This window comes from Mastigoproctus giganteus, chromosome 5, assembly GCF_048544385.1.
Source record: "Mastigoproctus giganteus isolate SK-2022 chromosome 5, ASM4854438v1, whole genome shotgun sequence".
Taxonomy (NCBI): domain Eukaryota; kingdom Metazoa; phylum Arthropoda; class Arachnida; order Uropygi; family Thelyphonidae; genus Mastigoproctus; species Mastigoproctus giganteus.
In genome coordinates this window covers 134,206,149-134,226,518 of record NC_143579.1, presented here as the reverse complement: position 1 = coordinate 134,226,518, position 20,370 = coordinate 134,206,149, and the positions used below count along the sequence as shown (strand labels likewise).

Sequence of the window (20,370 nt, the reverse complement as noted above, 5' to 3'; positions counted from 1 at the left end):
AGCAAAAAATAAAGCTTGGAATTTGTTTCGGCAATGTCCGAGCACAGTCAATCTCATTAATTATAAGAAATTAAGGGCAAAAGCACGCTTCATACAAAAACAGGCAAAGAAAGAATCCTGGACCCGTTTTGCATCCACTTTTCACAGAAATACCGATCCCAAAATAATATGGAAAAAAATTAGACAGCTGTCTGGTAAGTTTCCTACCATACCTTCTCCAATCCTCTCCTGGAATGGAAAAGATCTCTCTAATCCTGTAGATATAGCTAATGCTTTAGCCAATACTTTTGCAGAAATCTCAGCAACGTCAGCCTATACTACCTCTTTCCAAAGAATTAAAATCACTAAAGAAAAGCATGCTATTCATTTTCAAACTACCCGTCCTCTCCCATATAACAAACCTCTGCAATATTCTGAACTTTTACATGTCATTAGAACAGCTCGCAATGGTGCTGCTGGACCAGATGGAATTTATTATGTCATGCTACAACATCTTGATGACAAAGCTCTGCGCTGCCTCCTGGTCTTTTACAATCGCATATTTTTAGAAAATGTTTATCCAGCATCTTGGCATCACTCTACAATTTTGGCATTCCTGAAGCCTGGAAAAGATCCATCAAACCCAAATAGCTATAGACCCATATCTCTCTCAAGCTGCCTCAGTAAAATCCTTGAGAAAATTATCCACAGAAGACTCGTCTGGATCATTGAGTCGGAACATCTAATGAGCCATTGTCAATATGGCTTTCGCCAAAACAGATCATGCTTAGATCTTATGGTCAAGGCCGAATTTGCCATCCGTAATGCTTTTGTCAAACATGAACATCTAGTAATGGTTTCAATAGACATAGAGAAGGCTTTTGATACCACCTGGCGGTATGGTATACTTAGTGATCTTTACCTTCTCGGACTACGAGGCAATCTTCCTATATTCATTCAGAACTTTCTACATACAAGAACATTTCAAGTTCGATATCAACATGCCCTTTCCCCAACTTTCATCCAGGAAGAAGGTGTTCCACAGGGATCAGTACTGAGTGCCACACTTTTTGCCCTGAGAATAGATTGTATTACTAAGCAGCTTCCAAATACAGTTGAGACTTACCTTTATGCAGATGACCTTTCCATCTCTTGTCATTCTCAAAACATGAGGTCTATTGAAAGACAGCTTCAGATATCACTTAATAAAATTCAACAATGGGCGAGCCTCAACGGCTATCGGCTCTCACAACAGAAAACAGTTGCCATCCATTTCTGTAGACAACGCAAACTTCATCCAGATCCTGAACTTCAAATTTCTAACATCTTTGTCCCGGTCACCAGCAACATCCGATTTCTAGGATTAACCCTTGACAATAAGTTAAATTTCCTAGATCATATTAAAAATGTACGGACTTCATGTCTAAAAAAGTTAAACATACTCAGAGCTTTATCTGCCCAAACATGGGGTGCAGATCGTACCACACTTCTTCGGTTATACAGGGCATTAATCAGATCTCGTCTCGATTACGGTGCTCCAATCTATGATTCTGCCAGAAAGAGTGCATTACGCTGGCTTGATCCCATTCAGCACAGTGCTTTGAGAATTGCAACTGGTGCATTCAGAACGTCGCCAGCACATAGTCTCTACATTGATGCTCATGAGCCCCCACTAACTTTACGCAGGAAAACACTGTTACTCAAATATGCTGTCAAGATACAAAGCTGTGCTTCTCATCCCATTCGGTCATACCTTTTTAACCCACCGTTAGAAACCCTATACAGAAACAAACCTAGCATAGTAAAACCAGCTGGTCTTCGCCTTCTTGAACTTGTGCAAGTTTGGAATATTTCCATCCATTCCGTAAAGCAGGTAGCAACTTATACTCAACCTCCATGGACTCCTCCTCCTCTTCCAATCTGTGACACTTACCTCTGTCAATGGAGAAAGAATTCCTTGCAAGCAGCAAATATCAACCAAATTCACGCAGTTCACATTGAAAGATATTCTGATTTCTCTCCAATTTATACAGATGGCTCTAAATCTAATTCAAATGTTGGAGCAGCTGCAGTGTTTCCAAATACAATTGTATCAGCTTCCCTTCCGTCAGAATTTAGTATATTTTCTGCTGAATTATACGCAATAAAACTAGCTTTAGAAAATCTTCATTTTAACTCTTCCTTAAAATCTGTCATTTACACTGATTCCCTCAGCTCAATCATGTCGTTATGTAATTCCTCAGATAAAGTTCACCCTGTTCTAGATGAAATCAGAAGCTTATTACTGCAAATTAAAGAACCCAATCAACAGGTCACTTTTTGCTGGATTCCAGCACATTCCGGTATTTTAGGAAATGAACTGGCCGATAAAGCTGCAAAAAATCCAACTACCTTAGATGTAACCAACATCCCTGTTCCAGCATCAGATTATGCACTAACCATTCATGCTGCTTGCCTATCACAATGGACAGCCCTGTGGCACTCCCAGACTAATAATAAACTCTTTCAGTTTAAACAAGACCCGAAAATTTGGCGCTCCAGTGTCCGTACATCGAGACGAGAAGAAGTAGTCCTCTCAAGGGCAAGAATAGGACATACACATCTGACCCACCTTCATTTACTGAGAGGAGATGATCCACCACAATGTACACATTGTTCTAACAATTTGACTGTAAAACATATTCTTATTGGCTGCCCCTATTATAAACAAGCGAGAACCTCATCCTTGATCTCACTGGTTAATCTACATAAACCAATTACTCTTGAAAACCTGATTGGTGATAAGGCAAATATTTCTGAATTTTTTGATTTTCTCAGGCAAACTGGGCTTTTCAATTATTTCTGATTTTCTTTTGATTTAGAGAAAACTCATGTCTTAATATAATAAGTGAATAGGCACATTATAGCCTTAGCAGCTGATGTGCCATTAAACCTCCAGAGCAACAACAACAACAACAAACTAGCAAGACTTTTGTGGATTTATTGGATGATTGTTTTCTACAGCAGCGTGTTCAAGTGGCAACCAGAGGGAGTAATACTCCTGATCTGATTATTAGCAGTGATTATTCATGCAATAAGAATTTGCAGATAAAGGAACCACTAGGTGGCAGTGATCACAGTGTGCTGATGTGGGATTTACTCAAAGATGTAACTACCATCAGGGATAAAGGGAAGGGTTTTTGCCTTCGTAAAGGTTACTAGTGGTCTGAGACAGTTTTTAAATTCTATGCAGTGGGACCAACTGATGATGTTACTAATAGTAAATTCTAAATGGGAAGCCTTCAATAAATTAATCTTGGAAGCTACTAGGCTTTTCATACCAACTAAGAAATATTGTTCAGGGCCTAAATGGATGTCAGATAAACTAATGAGACTCGTGGCAGAGAAGAAAAATACATGAGGTGCATATAAATTATCAGATAACACAGAAGCCTATGATAGATACAAGCTGGTCTGAAGTCAAGTCACAGAGGAGGTTAGGCAAGTGAAGGCAGATTACGAGAAATCTTTGGCAAAGGATACAAAGAAAAAACAGCAAAGAGTTCTTTATTTATGTAAACTGTAGAAGGAAGGGGATGAACCGGATTGGTCCACTTGATATCGATGGTATGACTGTTGAGGATCTTGCTCAGGTAGCTGACAAACTGAATGAGTATTTTTCAAAGTGGAGGAGAAATTGTTGAAGATAAACATAGGAAAGGCATCTGGGGTGGATGGAATCTATCAAGTTATATTAAAGGAGGCGACAAAGGGAGTAAGCAAACCCTTAGCCATAATTATGAGAGCTTCCTTGAACTCAGGGGAGGTACCCATGGACTGGAGATGTGCAAATGTGGCCCCAATCCACAAAGGAGGATCAAAGGGAGACACAGGTAATTACAGACCTGTTAGTTTAACTTCTTTTCCAGGGAAATTAATGGAGGCACTGGTTAAAGAAGTATTGCAGGATCATCTAGACAAGACTTCAGTTATAGCTCGGACACTGCATGGGTTTATTAAGGGGAGGTCTTGTCTGACCAATTTGACTAGATACTATGATGTGGACACTAAGGAACTGGATACAAAAAATAATTTTGATAACATATACTTGGATTTTAGGATAGCGTTTGATACTGTTGCACATGGAAAACTACTGTACAAATTGGAGAAGTATGGCATTAAGGTGAAATTGTTGCTATGGATAAAAGGATGGTTGAGTGGAAGAAGACGGAGAGTGGTAATCAATAGATACTGCTTTTCGTGGACTAATGTTATTAGTAGAGTCCCCCAGGTTTCACTGTTGAGCCCCTTGTTGTTTTCTGTGTGTATCAATGATATTGATGAAGGCATATCAGTTTTAATGTCTAAGTTTGCAGATAGTATGAAGGTTGACAGGGTTGTTAATGACAGTACACTACTGCAACAGTATCTAGAAAAGTTGAGCAAATGGGCTGATAGGTAGCAACTGAAGTTTAACATTGACAAATGCAAAGTACTGCCTATGGGGACCAATAACCCACGAGTAATGTACCAACTATGTAGTACTACACTCAAGGTAGAGGAGAATGAAAAGGACCTGGGGGTAATTGTGCAGTCAGATATAAAGTTTTCTGAATAGTGTAGACCAGCTGCAAGAGTAGCTCATGGTGTCTTGTCAATGATATACAGGAATTTTGCTAGCAGCAATAAGGAGGTGATTGTCCCCTTGTATAAGGTAATGATCAGGCCACATCTTGAATAATCTGTAAAGGTCTGGAGGCCTCATTTTAGGAAGGATGTAGTGCTGCTGGAATGAGTACAGAGAGAAGAGCAGCGAGATTGGTGAATAGAACAAAGGGTTGCTGTTACCAAGAAAGGCTTAAGTTCTGCAAATTGCAACATCTGGAGACTGGGCACCTGTGAGGTGATATAATTGAGAATGTATAAGAACTTGAATGGTTTGAGCATGCTCAGTGGTGATGAGATTCTTCCTCTTACTCAGGACATAAATTCAAATTGAGGAAAGACAATTGTAGAGTATATGTGTGGAAATTTGCCTTTAGCCAGCAGATAGTTGATATTTGGAACAAACTTCCATCTGTCGTAGTGGAGGTCAACAACTTAAATAAGTTCAGGGTAGAACTAGACAATCATCTGGATTGAATGGATAGGTGAAATGGGAAAGTATTTTATTTTTTATTATTATTTTTTTATTTGGCTGATGCTGTATAAGTTTGCTTTCTTGCATCATATGCATATACTAATGATACTGCCAAGATTCGTTGGAGAAACAAATATAATCTGTCAACTGAAAATGGTATTCAAATCCTTGTTGAATGCTTTCTCTGGTCAACATCTGGATCAGCTTAACTTGATCCAATCCCAAACAGGGTAGCTCAGCAAAAAAATAATTTATTTTCAATTCATGATTCTGTTGCTCAATTGCTTCTTGACAGTAAGAGATTTAGGGATAAAAACGCCATTTTACAACAAGACCTTATCAAAGGGAAGAAAAGCTGTCAGGTCCCTAAGACATTGTCTGTAAATCGCTTAGCCTGTAAAGTCAACCATCCTTCATCCAGCCCACTTCTAATTCTTCTTCATCAATTGCACCGAAATGAGGCACCTCCGTAGCCAGGTGGGAAGGAGCAGCAGTGCGTAGCATACGCTTCTTGATTAGACCGGGGTTCGAGCCCGTCACCACCAAATACGGAGCATGCGGAAAGGTCAGGGAATGACCACCGCACCGGAGCAATATGGCCTTAGTTGCTAATGCTCCTAAAAACCAATAAGAACAAGCACCTAAATGAGACTTATGGATGAGAAGAACCTTTCCTTCAAAATAATGATCAAATTGCTAATGGGTTAACGATTTCAAATGAATAATCAAGTGATTACCATCCACATCTTCCAAACAGTACCCTCAACTTCGAAAAAAAACTGCTGAAAACCTTGAACTTGTGAGACCATCCATCAATGCTGAAAATCTTACCTCCCCCTCTCCAATATTCCACAACAGAATCCCAGTGATTTTAGCACTTTTATGTACAAATTGCCTCAGCCACAAATTACAGTCCTACCATCAGGAGCCATATGTAACACATCCACAGAACACCTCTATTGATGCTAAAACCTAACCAAGCAAGACAATGTTTCAGAGAGCCAAGTTAAAAGACTAGAACAATTGTCTCAGATTACTGCCATACCTAACAAACAATAGATATCAATTTCAAAACAGCCCATCAAACAAGGCCAATAACATAAAGTTGTTCTTTCAAAAAGACCATGGCATTTACGTTGACGTCACATCAATAAAAACAAAACATCCCACATATGCATCCTTCATAATCATTTGTCATAACAGAAATATGAATACCATCCTTAATAAGAAGTGCTGGCCCCCCTTAGAACTCTGGTAAAACTTTTTAAAGAAAGACCCTCATGACACACTACAGAATGAGTCTCCCAACTACCACCAGCATAGCCATTAACCTTTTTTGAATGCCACAGCAACAAGAAGAGGGAATCCAATCCAATTCTCTACCACAAAATGTGCATAGCCCGGCAAATAAATTGCATTCACTAGAAATCCTGCTCTTACTGTGTGAATTTGATCTCATTGGTTTAATTGAATCTTGGCTAACTGGAGTAAAGCAAGTTGATCTTCTTCTGCATATAGCTAAATACACTGCTCAGCAAAATTAACAGAGCACGTAGAAAACATGGTGTAGCTCTTGCAGCTTGCAATGAAGTGGGACAAAATTTGGTATGGTGGTGTACCATAGACTATAAAATATTTAAGGGCAGAGGCCTCGTGCTATGAGGTAGAATGACTAACATATAGGTTAGTGCAAAAGCATCATTTTAAGGTCGCCACCTACCAAAGTAGCTAAATTAATTAATTAAATTGGCATCGTTTTCATTATATCTCATATTGTGAATGCCTTCATATATTTTATAGTCTGCCCTTAGATATTTTATAATCTGTATCAGTGCACACCATCAGGCATCTCTCATATTGTGAAGTTATACTTCATAACTGGGTTGTCACTATTGCAACACCAGGGTATCTGCCAACCACCGAAGAGAAGCCAACGAGCTTTGAAACAGTGCCATCTGGGTAGTGGTATCTGCTGAGAATAAATAACAGTAGTCTTCTTCACTGGTGAAGTGTTACTTATTCAAGGTAGTACAACACCATGGCAACTCATTGTGAAGGCATTCACAATATGAGATATAACCAAAACGATGACAATTTAATTATTTAATTTAACTACTTTGGTAGATGGCTACGTTAAATTGATACTTTTGCACTAACTTATATGTTGGTGTACCATAGAATAACAATGAAATGAGGAGACAGCAAGAAACTTCGGACAGGTATAAGGGACATTTATAGAGGTTGTATAAGAATTATCAAAAAGGTCACATTACAGAAGTCAGTACAAGATGCTTGAAAATATGGTACACATAACAATATATGGTGTACAATCCCCTCCAACGGCTAAACAGGCTTGACAGTGATACACCATGCTCGGTATAAGGTTGTCCATACATGTTCGATCGGAGTTAAGTCGGGCGATCACGCTGGACATTACACTCATTGGATTTCTTCAGTTTCAAGATATTCCTGCAACACTTGAGACCCATGTGCAGTGCATTGTTGTGCATGATAATAAAATCTTGGCCAACTGCATCACTAAACAATCACTCATGGAGTTTGAGGATCTGTTCTCGGAACTTCTGCACAGTTATGGTACCCATATCAAAAAAATGAAGGGGTGCAGCTGTTGATCATTATTCTGCCCCACAGAAGAACCCCTATCTCCACCATAAGTGTCCTTTTCTCTGACGTTGGAGGAATGGTACTGCATTCCTCTTTGTCTCCAAATGAAATAACATATAGAATCTGTTTGTAGGCTAAAATGGGACTCTGTTCTCTGATGAGTCCCATTTCTCTGGGCTCTAAGTCTGTAGTGGTTTGGGTTTAATGGAATACAAAACACTGGTTTTGTATTCCATTATTTTGTATTCAATCCATCTTAGAATTATTCTAGTAATCTCAATATGTTCCAACTCATACAATAACCTGACGCCTCCGTAGCAAGGTGGGCAGGAGCAGCAGTGCATAGCACATGCTTCTTGATTAGACCGTGGTTCGAGCCCGTGACCACCAAATACGGAGGATGCGGAAAGGTCAGGGAATGACCACCGCATATCCCCGGAGCAATATGGCCTTAGTTGCTAATGCGCCTAAAAACCAAATAACAACAACATACAATAACCTCTCGTGAGGGGCTGAGGCAAATGCCTTGCTAGAATCAAAATACACTATGTCAAAATTGCTTTCCACATCCAGCTCATGTGTAACTGTGTCAAAATAGCTTACTAAGTTAGTGAAACCTGATTTTCCCTTAACATGTTTGTCTTATTCCAGATGCCATATTTTTCTAAATGACTCTGGATTGTCCTCTTAATAATTGTTTTTAATATTTTCCCTTAAACTGAAGTCAGCCCAACCGGCCTCTAGTTACCAACTTTGCTCCCAGAACTGCCTTTACATATTGGTGATATGTTGGCTCTTCTCCAATTCAAATGAATCTCTCCCAAGTCCAAAGATGGCCTCATAATTAACTAATTAACTTTAATGGTATAATCACTCCCTGGCAGCCTCACTCAAAATTACTGGGTAAAAAGGTAAAGGTAAACTGCAGCTATTATCATTCTGCTGCTGGATGGAAACCTCCTCACTTGATTCAAGTTGAGAGAAATGGACCATAATCTGCCAAGCTGGTCCAATGCAGGTTGGCAGATCGTCCGTATTTAGCACAGGGACTTGAACCCCAGTCTACTCAAAGAGTGTGTCCTAGTGTACTCCCACTCCTGACTACTCAGCTATGGAGGCCTCACTGGCTATATGCCATCAACTTCAGGAGCCTTTCAGGTCAAATGTTTTCTAATAAACAGTCATTTGTGATTTACAAATCACTAATTTCATATTCATATGACTCAGCTTCACTTGTACAGCCTATTCTCATCATGAAGGGTCTTTCTTCAGTAAAGACAGATGCAGAGTACTGTTAAATTCATTTGCAATATCAGCCAGGTTGTCTAAGGCTTTCCCACACCCAGTGCATAAGGGTCAGATATGATTCCCTTTTTTTTTCCCTTGTGTTCGCATACATGAAGAATACCTTGTCCCCATTCGTTGCTCTCTTTGCTAGTGTTTTCTCATATATACAGCCTTGGCCACTTTAACTTTATCTTTAGTACTATTACAAATCAACTTGTAGTACTATTACAAATCTATTACTCTGCATAGTACTATTACAAATCAGTACTATGCAGAGCCAGCCAGTTCTTCTGTACTGGCTGGATCTACATTTATCCATATTGGGAACCTCCTCCTGCAGGAGGAGGATCCCAATATAGATGAATGCAAAGCCTTAATGGATATTCTTAATGGTATGTATGCATTCATGGCTTTTGTGACTTTTGCTTCAAACATATACCATAATTTGTGTATTCACCATCACTCTGCAATCTATCCAATTAATAGATGCCATATAACTCCTTAAACTGTCAAAGTCACCTGTTCTGAAATTAAAACCTGTCTTTAACTTTAACTACTGCAACATCTTTCTTCATCTTCCAACTGACAACTGTGTGATCATTACCTGCCAATGGTTCTTTTATTTTAAACCCTGTGATGTCATCTAATTTTTGAGTAATGATGAGGTCATGAATATTCTCACCCCTAGTATTATCTCTGACATGCTGGTACAAATAATAATTATCTAGTTTATTTAGAAAAAATTTTCCCCAATCTGAGTTTTCCTCCTATTCTGTTCAGTCTAGGGCAGATTGAAATTACCCATAATAAGACATTTGTGCTTGCTTGCCAATGCCATTTGCATGTAAAGACTCTTGTTATATTCTTCACAATATTCTGGTCTGTAGATTACTCCCACTCTAATTATACCTTTGCTTCCACCTAACTTGCACCACATATTTTATGCTGGCAGAGATAATTTAGACCCAGAAAAAGCTCTCTATAGAGTCCCTTGCACTATGTGGCTATTACTATTACTGTTATATTGGGTGCAAAGAAAAGAATCGTTAGTTAATTCGGGTTTGTGCACTAGACCAACCTTAGAATATGTGCTGCAGGCATTTCCATCTCAGTCACTATATCCTTGGACTTTGTTTTGTAAGTAGATCTTGTAGCAACCATTATTAATGTAAAATCTGAACTTTAAAAAGATTACAAAATTTAAATTTACAGTATATTACAGAACAAATATTATAAAATATATTATAAACCAGGAACTAGTTCAGTGATCTCACCAAAATGACATTTATTCATAAGCAGAAGTCTTACAGAAAATGGCTGAATTCCAGATCTCGCATTGACCTACCTTGAGATCCACAAAAGAGAGCACAAAATTTCTGAAATCCAAAAAAGGTAGCATGCCATCACCATTTTCTTTCAAGGGTCAAACAATCTTCAGAATACTGACATGGAATAGAAACCAATCTGATATGGACAGTAAAGTCTTCAAAGACTGGATAAAGATTGAGAAAGATGAAGAATGTATTTCCCCTACCCTACCTAATGGCACAATTGGACCCCCAGTCATGATGAACAACGTTGCGATCTCAAAGCACCAACTAATAAATATGATAAAAAGTGTATACAACAAATCATCAGTGGGATCAGATGGATTTTTATATCAGATCTGCCCTCGATAATGTGTCCATTCTCACCGTACTTTGTTTTCTTCAACATTACTAGGCGCCTCCGTAGCCAGGTGGGAAGGAGCAGTGGTGCGTTAGCACACGCTTCTTGATTAGACCGGGGTTCGAGCCCGTCACCACCAAATATGGAGGATGCGGAAAGGTCAGGGAATGCTCCTAAAAACCAAATAACAACAACAGCATTACTTTAAAATCTCTTGTCGTAAATCTTAACCTCTTTGCTGGAATCAAGAAAGTTAATCATCTCATGCAGTCCAGACTCAGTGACCATTGATGTCAAGAGGGGCATATCTCAGGGTGGAGTGATGTCAGCTACCCACCTTTGCTGCACTTTTAGAACCAATTCTCCCCTCACATACCCATTTCAGTTCCTATGCAGATTACCTAAAGCTATTTGTCACTTCTGACAGTCCACATAGTGCATCAGAAATCAGCCAAAATCTCTCTCTGGAAATAGATCTTCTTGTTAAATATCTTGCAGTGGCTGGACTGCAATTGAACTGTGATAAAAGAGCACAGTGATTTTTGTGAAGAGGCACTATAAAAACATCAATGGCAAGTTAGTAAAAAAGTCTCATCCCAAACAGTCCTTGGCCCTGCCTGAGATGAAAACCTCACATTTTATGAGCATTTCCTTCAAACTAGAAACCAATCATATGCGAAATTTTGGACAATTCAGCAGGAACTAACAATGTGTTCCTAATATGCCAATATATAACAAGATGTTGCACAGCGTCTTTACGCTTCAGAGATCTGATCCTCTGCACTGGCATGCCAAAAAGAAAAGAGTTTTGGCATCGAATATTGGATTTTAAGATGGCCAGACCACACACAAGGAATGTCGTTCACTATATCCGAGATGACATTACATGCCAACCTCAATGTGACACCTTGGAAGTTCCTCGTTCTAGACTAGAAAACAATATCGTCACTTGATCAAAATTACTGAAAAAGAGTTGATGTTCCCAACATATTTGAAATTGTTACAGGTCCCAGATCCTGTCACAGGAGCAGACAGAATTCTCAGTTTCCCTTAAGAACAAAAGTCTACAGCTTTGCCTGCCTGAACTGTATGTTTACAGAAAATACCTTAAAATATTTTAATGACCTTGAAATTGACCCGTTCAAAGCAACCGAAAATAATACATACAAAAAAATTAATCCGGAAGATCCTTTATCACAGCCTTCCATGAGCCACGCCTAAACCCTTTTGTTGATGTCTGGTATTCTTACCAGAAAGGACCAATTGTGTATTTTCACTTGATTCGAGGAAACAGTGAATTCTCCTATCTAAAGTCTAGTTTATCCAATTCCTTATATTTTATAAGTACCTTCTAGCTTGCATGCTGTTCAGGGGCTGATTGTAGAAAAGCAATAAACTGAATAAATAATAATAATAACTAGAGTCATCATTGGAGGGGAGATAATAGATAGACAGGTAATATGGGAAGTGTGTGGTTTTTTTTGGTTTTTTTTAAGCCTGCTGTCTTGCATCACTGGCCACTGTTAATACTAATGCTATTCTTACTTCAGAAAATAGCACTTTTAATATCAATAAAATGTTTAAGTATGAAGAGAGCTGATGAAAAAATAATTTTAATTATAAAATCACATTAGACAGTGTTGGTTTACTAGAAAAAGCTAGGAAACCACTGTCTGACTTTTGTACTTAAATTAATTGATTGCTCTTCATTAATTTAAATAGCAATGAATACAATTACTGATTATATGCTTGTTTAACATTTTAAAATTTATCCACAGCTGATAATGTAGATAAAATTTTAAAATAAACTACTAAAAAATACGTGGAATATGATTTTTTTTTTTTTTTATTTCATATGAACGAACAAATGAATTCCATGAATATTTTTTATTAATTGAAATGAAAAACTTTCAGTAAATAGATGAAACATCCCAGCTTCTAAAGCTTATAATGCATCACTATATAAATATTTTTCATTCATTTATCATGGTTAAAAATACTGAGTACGTTGAAATTCTGTGATATCTTCATAGTCATGCCACAGTTTATTTTTAAAAAAAATTGTAACATGAATGGCCATGTTATGCTAATTTACAGTAGAAGGTCATATAATTTTGTAAAATAGTAGACTGACTGGTGAATGAAGGTTGTTGGCATCTGTGCAACAGACTTCCATCAGGCATGATACTGATACTGTCAATGAATTGTCATTTTCATCTGCTTTTCCATTATGAATTTTTTTAATTAAAGGTATTGCTTAGATATTCTATAGAAATTTGATGTAGGAAACCAATTCAAATTTTCTTCAGCATAATAAAAATAAGAAAAATCATGGAAATGTGGAGAATTTATATGATTTCGTGAAATGGAATTTTCATTTCATGAAAAAAAAATAAAAACCCTTTCCATTTCACACACCTGGTCACTCCAAATGTTTGTCTAGTTCAGCCTTAAATTTATTTAAGCTATCAACTTCCACAACAACAGATGGAAGTCTGTTCCAGCAATCAACTACCCGCTGGCTAAAGGCAAATTTCTGCACATCTATTCTACAGCTGTCTTTCTTCAGTTTGAATCTATGCTCAGGTTCTTAGTCTCAACAGGTGGTTGTATCCCATCAGCATTAAGCCTGCTCAAACCATTCAACACCTCAGTCAGATCACCTTGCAGGTGCCTAGTTTCCAGATGCTGCAGCAGACAGAATTGAAGCCTCTCCTGGTAAGAGAACAGCTTTTGTTATTCTCACCAATCATGTTGCCCTTCTCTGTACTCATTATAGCAACTCTACATCCTTTCTAACATGAGCCACCCAGACCTGTACACAGTACTCAAGGTGTGGCCTGACCATTTGCCTTATATAAAGGTATATCACCTCCTTGTCTCTGCTAGCAAAATTCCTATATATCATTGACAAAACTCCATGACCTGCTCTAGCAGCCCGTCTGCACTACTCAGAGAACTTAATATCCAACTGCACAATTACCACCAGGTCTTTTTCATTCTCTACCTTCCTGAGTGTAGTACCACACAGTTGGTACGTTTCTCTTGAGTCACTGCTGCCCATATGTACTTTGCACTTGTCAATATTAAACTTCAGTTGCCACTTCTCATCCCATCTACCTAACTTTTCTAGATCCTGTTGCAGTAGCATACTGTATTTATTATCATTAACAACCCTGCCAACCTTTGTATCATCTGCAAACTTGGACATTAAGCCTGATATACCATCATCAATATCATTAATAAATTCACAAAACAACAATGGGCCTAGCACCGAACCCTGGGGGACTCCATTAGTCCACGTAGAACAGTGCAACAGTATCAAAAGCTTTCCTGAAATCCCAGTATCTGATATCAAAATTATTTTTTGCATCCAGTTCCTTTGTGACCACATTGTAATATCCAATCAAATTGGTCAGACAAGACTTCACCTTTACCCATGCTGTGTCTGAACTATTACTGCAGTCTTGTCTAGGTGATCCTGCATCACTTCTTTAATCAGTGACTCCATTATTTTCCCCGAAACAGAAGTTAAACTAACAGGTCTATAATTATTTGTGTCACCCTTTCAACCCCCTTTCTGAATTTGGAATACATTTGCACATCTCCAGTCTATGGGGACCTCCCCTGAATCTAAGGATGCTCTCATAATTATGGCTAATAATTATGGTTTGCTTACTTCAGTCACTGCCTCCTTCAATATAACTGGATAGATTCCATCTGCCCCAAGTGGCTTTTTTATCTTCAACAATTTTTCCTCCACTTTGTTCTCCTTTATTACAAAATCATTTAGCTCCCTGTTAAAGTTTAGTAAACTTCTGTCCTCCCCTTCCTTATAGAATTCCTCCTGTGTGGATGTAGATGCAAAATACACATTCAGTTTGTCAGCTATCTGAGCAGGATCATCAACAGTCGAACCACCAACATCAAGTGGACCAATCTGATTCATCCCCTTCCTTCTATAGTTTATATAAGTAAAGAAGTCTTTGTTGTTTTTCTTTGCATCCTTTGGCAAGTATTTCTCATAATCAGCCTTTGCTTGCCTAACCTCATTTGTGACTTGATTTACAGACTAGCTTATATCTGCCATAGGCTTCTGTGTCACCTGCTAATTTATATGCATCCCATGCATTTTTATTCTCTGCCACAAGCCTCATTAGTTCATCTGATATCCATTTAGGCCTAAATCATGAACAGTATTTCTTAGTTGGTATGAAAAGCCTAGTAGCTTTCAAGATTAATTCCCTGAAGGCCTCCCATTTAGAATTCACTGTTTTTAACATCATCAGTTGATTCCACTGTATAGAATTCAAAAACTGCCTGAGACCAGTGCAGTCATCTTTATGATGACTGCACTGATCTCAAAAACAAAAACCCTTCCCTTTACCCTTGATGGTAGTTACATCTTTAAGTAAATCCCACATCAGTATATGTGATCACTGTCACCTAGCGGTTCCTTTATCTGCAAATTCCTAATGCATGCATCATCACTGCTGATAATTAGATCAAGAGTATTACCCCCTATGGTTGCCCCTCGAACATGTTGCTGTAGAAAACAATCCTCCTATAAATCCACAAAAGTCCTGCTAGTGTGCGAGTGACCAACCCACTAGTTCCAGTCAATATCTGGAAAGTTAAAATCTCCCATTACAAGACATTCTGATTTACTGGCCCACTCTGATTTCTCTGCACAATTTTTCGTTTTACTCATTCAGGGTCATTAGGCCTATAACACACTCTTACTCTCATTTTCCCTTTCCCAGTGTTTATTTCACACCAAACTGACTCAACATTATACTGTCCACCCATGTCAACTGGATGAACTTCGTTAGATTTTATGTGTTTCTTAACTAACAGCATAACCACTCCTACCTTCCTACTCTGTCTGTCCTTTCTGTACACATTACACTCCTCAAATTACAATTCTGCACTGCTTATATCTGTGTGACACCATGTCTCTGATATCTGAGATTGTTGGAATAAACTTCCATGTGGTGTTGTGGAAGTGGGTAGTTTAAATAATTTTATTGATGAACTAAACAAATTCTTTGAAGGAATGGACAGGTGGATTTTTTTTTTTCTTGATAATACTATATAAGCTTGTTTTATCATTTATCACTACTAATATTAAATTGATGTGTAAATTGCTGTCTTGACATATACCAACCCCTAGTCATGTGCATTAGTACTAACTTAGAATTGTTAGTGGTAGTGCGTGTGAGAAGTGCACTCTGATTTATTTACAACCAGCAACAGAGCCAAAACAATACTTTCATTTCTCCTGTCAGCAGACTTATCAATAGTCGTAATTTCGGATCCCCAAGTTTATTTTTTTGTCTGGGAAGTGTTTATATGAAAAAAAGACATTGCACTTCTTGAAAGGGTCTAAAGACAAGCAACTTGATTGGTGAGATTGGCAGAAGGATGACCATATGAGGAAAGACTGACTAAGCTTGGCAACTAGGCATCTCCGAGGTGACCTGATTGAGGTTTATAAGGCTCTGAGAGGGATTAGTAAAATGAATAAAGGTGGAATTCTCACTGTTCTAAAGAATTCCAGAACTAGGGTCATAAATTTAAATTACAGGGCCTGAGGTTTAGATTAGATTGTAGGAAGTTTTCTTTTAGCCAGTGGGCCATTGATAGCTGGACCGAGTTGCCCTCACATGTAGTTGAGGCTGACAGTTTGTATAAATTCAAAGATGAACTGGATACTTACCTGTGTGAGAAGGGAAGCGTATAATTTGTTTTTGTATCTACTTGGTTTTTTTTTTATTATTATTATTTTATTTTTTTTTTTTCCAGTGCAGCAGAAGCTTGTGGCTTCTTTGCACTATATGGCAGATACGATTACTATGGAGGTAACTACTCCCCCCTCCTTGCTTCCCCATAGTTGGTACCTATAATCATGCTTGTTTTGGTGTTAAAATATGCTTAACCATATGTTGTGGATTTTTCACTCTACCTCTTGGTCAGATCATCAAAGGAATGGAGTTTGTTCCTTAAACACATGAAAATGAGAGTGATTTTCTGCATCCCTAAACAGAAATGATGTATTTGTCATGTGAAAACGAATTAAGTAAGTGACACTGACTTATACCATGTGAAAGATTCACATGATATATCAGTGTGAAATTTATTGAATACACCTCACTAGAAACACTTAAAAAATTTTTGACATTTCAAGATGTCATTGTTCCTCATCATCAGGCCTGTTGGAATGGTTAGTAAAATATGAACTACTGGAACTCCTGTATTTGTGATATATAGTTTCAAGCTTGTTTGTCCTTTGTAGCATCAGAATCTATAAATTAAAACACCATTAAAGCAAGACCAAATAACAGAATTGCAGTTAGTGGACATTACAGTATGCTAACAGCTATTCTACCATTAAAAATATCCATCCTTTTATGAGAACAGACAGATGAACAATTTAAATAGGTTGAAGTATGCTGCTATTAAAATGCTACGGTGCACATAAACATCAACCCCATAGTTTGTTCTTCAGACCTTTTTTTTTTCCAACCATCAATTTTAGCACACTTGTGGTCATGAAAGATTCTGTGTGGAAGCCACTGAAGAATAAAATACACACTTTTGAGAATAAGATTTTTGCTGTTTTGTTCAACTTGTGAACAGTGACATTATTACTAATGTATAATGAAATATTGTCTTAAAAGTAAAACTTTGTTATTAACAACCCAATCACAAGAACATCCTCCATTCCTCAAAGAGAAGAGGTGGAAAAGTCAGCAAACTTCTCAAATGAAAATGCCACAATAAAATTTTGCAAAACACCTGTTACTCTTTTTTGGATAGAAATCTCTATTCCATCTTGGATGAAGAAAACAGGCACCCATAGAAGAAAAATGAGAAGTCATGTGTATGATAAATTGTCTTGACTGGTCCACTCTGTACATACATTAAACTAGTAGATACCTGAAAAACAGAATATTTCATTCCTTAGCCTACTAGATATCATCAGTACTTTTGGTATACTCATTATAGTATTACTTCTGCCGTTGCCAATAATAGACACTGAAAGAATATAGCATGTCAGAGAATATACAGAATCAGTGCATATTAAATGCATTGGACAGATATATTTTTATGAATTCCTGATTTGAAAATTTCATTAAGAATTATGATAAATTCTTGGGAACTGTTTAAATCAAGTAACTCTTCACCACAGCACAGCATCAGAGATATTACCTATCAGCAGGTGAATCATGGTAGAATTCTCTTCAAAGTCTGAAGTCACATTGTGCTTCATTTTAAGAATCTTTTGCTATTGAAGAGTAGATACCCACTAAAAACTAAGAGATCTGCACATTAACAAGGATTACTTCTTTATCTCTCTAGAAATGTATTTAAAAGTAATATGCACTTAAAAGTTTATCTTACGTATTTACTGGATTGCATAGGCTGGCACTTAGAAATTTTCAGCTCGCTCCAATTACACATTACTGTTTTCATACTTTATAACCTCTTACTTGATTTTTTTTTATTATTATAATTTTGTGTAAAAAATTTTATTTTATGTATATATATATATAGACAAATGTTTATTTTCAGTGTATTGGGTAGGGGTGCTGACCTGTCAATTGTAATTACTATGGAAAAAATTGAGAATGCCAGCAAGGTAAAAGCAGATAACCTGAAATTAAAGTAGATTAACATAAAAATAATAATGATAATAATGATAGTACCTAAAGTAGTGGGTCCTAGGGCTTTAACTGCTTCTTCAGAGGGTCGGCAGCCAAAACCGTAGTAGCCACCGCAATAAGCAGAGTCTCTGTTTCTGTTATGGTGTATACGTGCGAAACGTATACACCATAGCCCGACAGAGACCAAAAGGAAGGAATAAAATTCAAACATAAATAAAAATAAATATATAAGTATAAAATTCAGTTAAAAAGCTAAAATAATGCTAATTAAATCTAGTTAAAGGGAAAATGAATGAAGGTTTGAATTCAAAAAGACAAAATACAGTTTGAAATTTAAACAAAGTAACTTTAGATAAAGGAATAAAGTCAGGTTAATGCCAACTTCCTGTTTGTTTAGACTGGAATTGGTGAAGTTAGCTATGTGCGGTGGTTACAGAGCAACATCTCTAATCACCACATGTAGCTAACTTCACCAACTCCGGTCTAAGCAAACAGTAAGTTGGCATTAACCTGACTTTATTCCTTTATCTAAAGTTACTTTGTTTAAATTTCAAACTGTATTTTGTCTTTTTGAATTCAAACTTTCATTCATTTTATCTTTAACTAGATTTAATTAGCATTATTTTAGCTTTTTAATTCAATTTTATACTTATATTTATTTTTATTTATGTTTGAATTTTATTCCTTCCTATCAGGTCGACTATGATGTATACATGCGAAACATATACATCATAACAGAAACAGAGACCCTGCTTATTGCGGTGGCTCCTATGGTTTTGGCTGCCAACCCTCTGAAGAAGCCATAGGACCCACTACTTTAGGTACTATCATTATTATCATTATTATTTTTATGTTAATCTAATTTAATTTCAGGTTATCTGCTTTTACCTTGCTGGCATTTTCAAATTTTTCCATGGTAATTACTATTGACAGGTCATCACCCCTACCCAATACACTGAAAATAAACATTTATCTATATTTCATTATGGTTCCTGGGTATTTCTACTATAACTAGTAGTGCCCCGGTTTCATAACCCAGTTTAATAATTTAATACTTTTTCTTACTTGCTTAATCGTTCAGTAATGTGATTAAATCCTATTATTTCTATAAATATTATATATATATATATATATATGTTTGTTATTTTTTCTTTATAGTTGGGACCACATTGGAACTCATCAATCTCATACCATCCCATCTGACTATGTAATATTCACAACTGAAAGAATTTTTACCCAGTTATAAGCAATGAAGAATCCTGATTTCTGTAGTTGCTAGTGTTTTGAAAGGCTTGTATGTATACACATATATTGAGCAACTCAAATGTGGAGTGGTATTTAATGAAGCATTTCAAAAAATGTTTCTTGTATAAAGCAATCTGTAAAAATTATGATTAAAATTATATATGTTCTTTAAGAAATATATGTATATGCTTTCCAGAAGCCTTGGTCTTTACACAGGTATAAATTATTGTTTTAGCTTAAATGTCCATTTTCTGCATAACAAAAATATGTCAACTTGTTGTGAAAGATATATTTTACAAAAATCTTCACTGTACTTGTAAAGTAGGTCTCTCTCGTTGTCTCTTGTATTTTTTGTAGCCAGCAGGATTTAAACTGCTTAGTTTACTCTTTCATGAGTAAGCTAGACAGTATATAGGTGACCTTTCAAGGAATTTGGAAGGTTTTCAAAATATGTAAAACTATGTACATAAATTTACTCCGTTCTATCTTGAAGAAGTGTTTAATATTAATTTTAAAAAAAATAAACAAATAAAAGTCCATAGTTATTTATTTATTATTATTTTTTTGATGTTATAATATCTTCATTTATATATAGGTCTTACTTGATTCAGTTTCATCAATATCTGTCTGATTTTTAGAGAATTTCCTCAGGTTTCACTTGCGTAAGCACATTGTCTCAGATGAAAGGTTACATCCTTCTCGGATGATTTTCAAAACTATTGTAAATATATAAATGGCTGTCGTTACTTGCAAAGACAATTACTGTATGGCTGCACATCC

General features: G+C 36.8%; 1 protein-coding gene across 1 annotated transcript in view; it reads left to right on the top strand.

Moving 5' to 3' along the window:
- The window catches only part of LOC150085710 (RNA-binding protein 42), a 209,564-nt gene extending 189,796 nt beyond the window's left edge, over window positions 1–19,768 (top strand). Inside the window, exon 6 of the mRNA XM_090373458.1 lies at window positions 19,504–19,768. The gene's annotated coding sequence lies outside the window, so the exon portion shown is untranslated. The remainder of the gene's footprint in view (window positions 1–19,503) is intronic.
- Window positions 19,769–20,370: the final 602 nt, after the last annotated feature.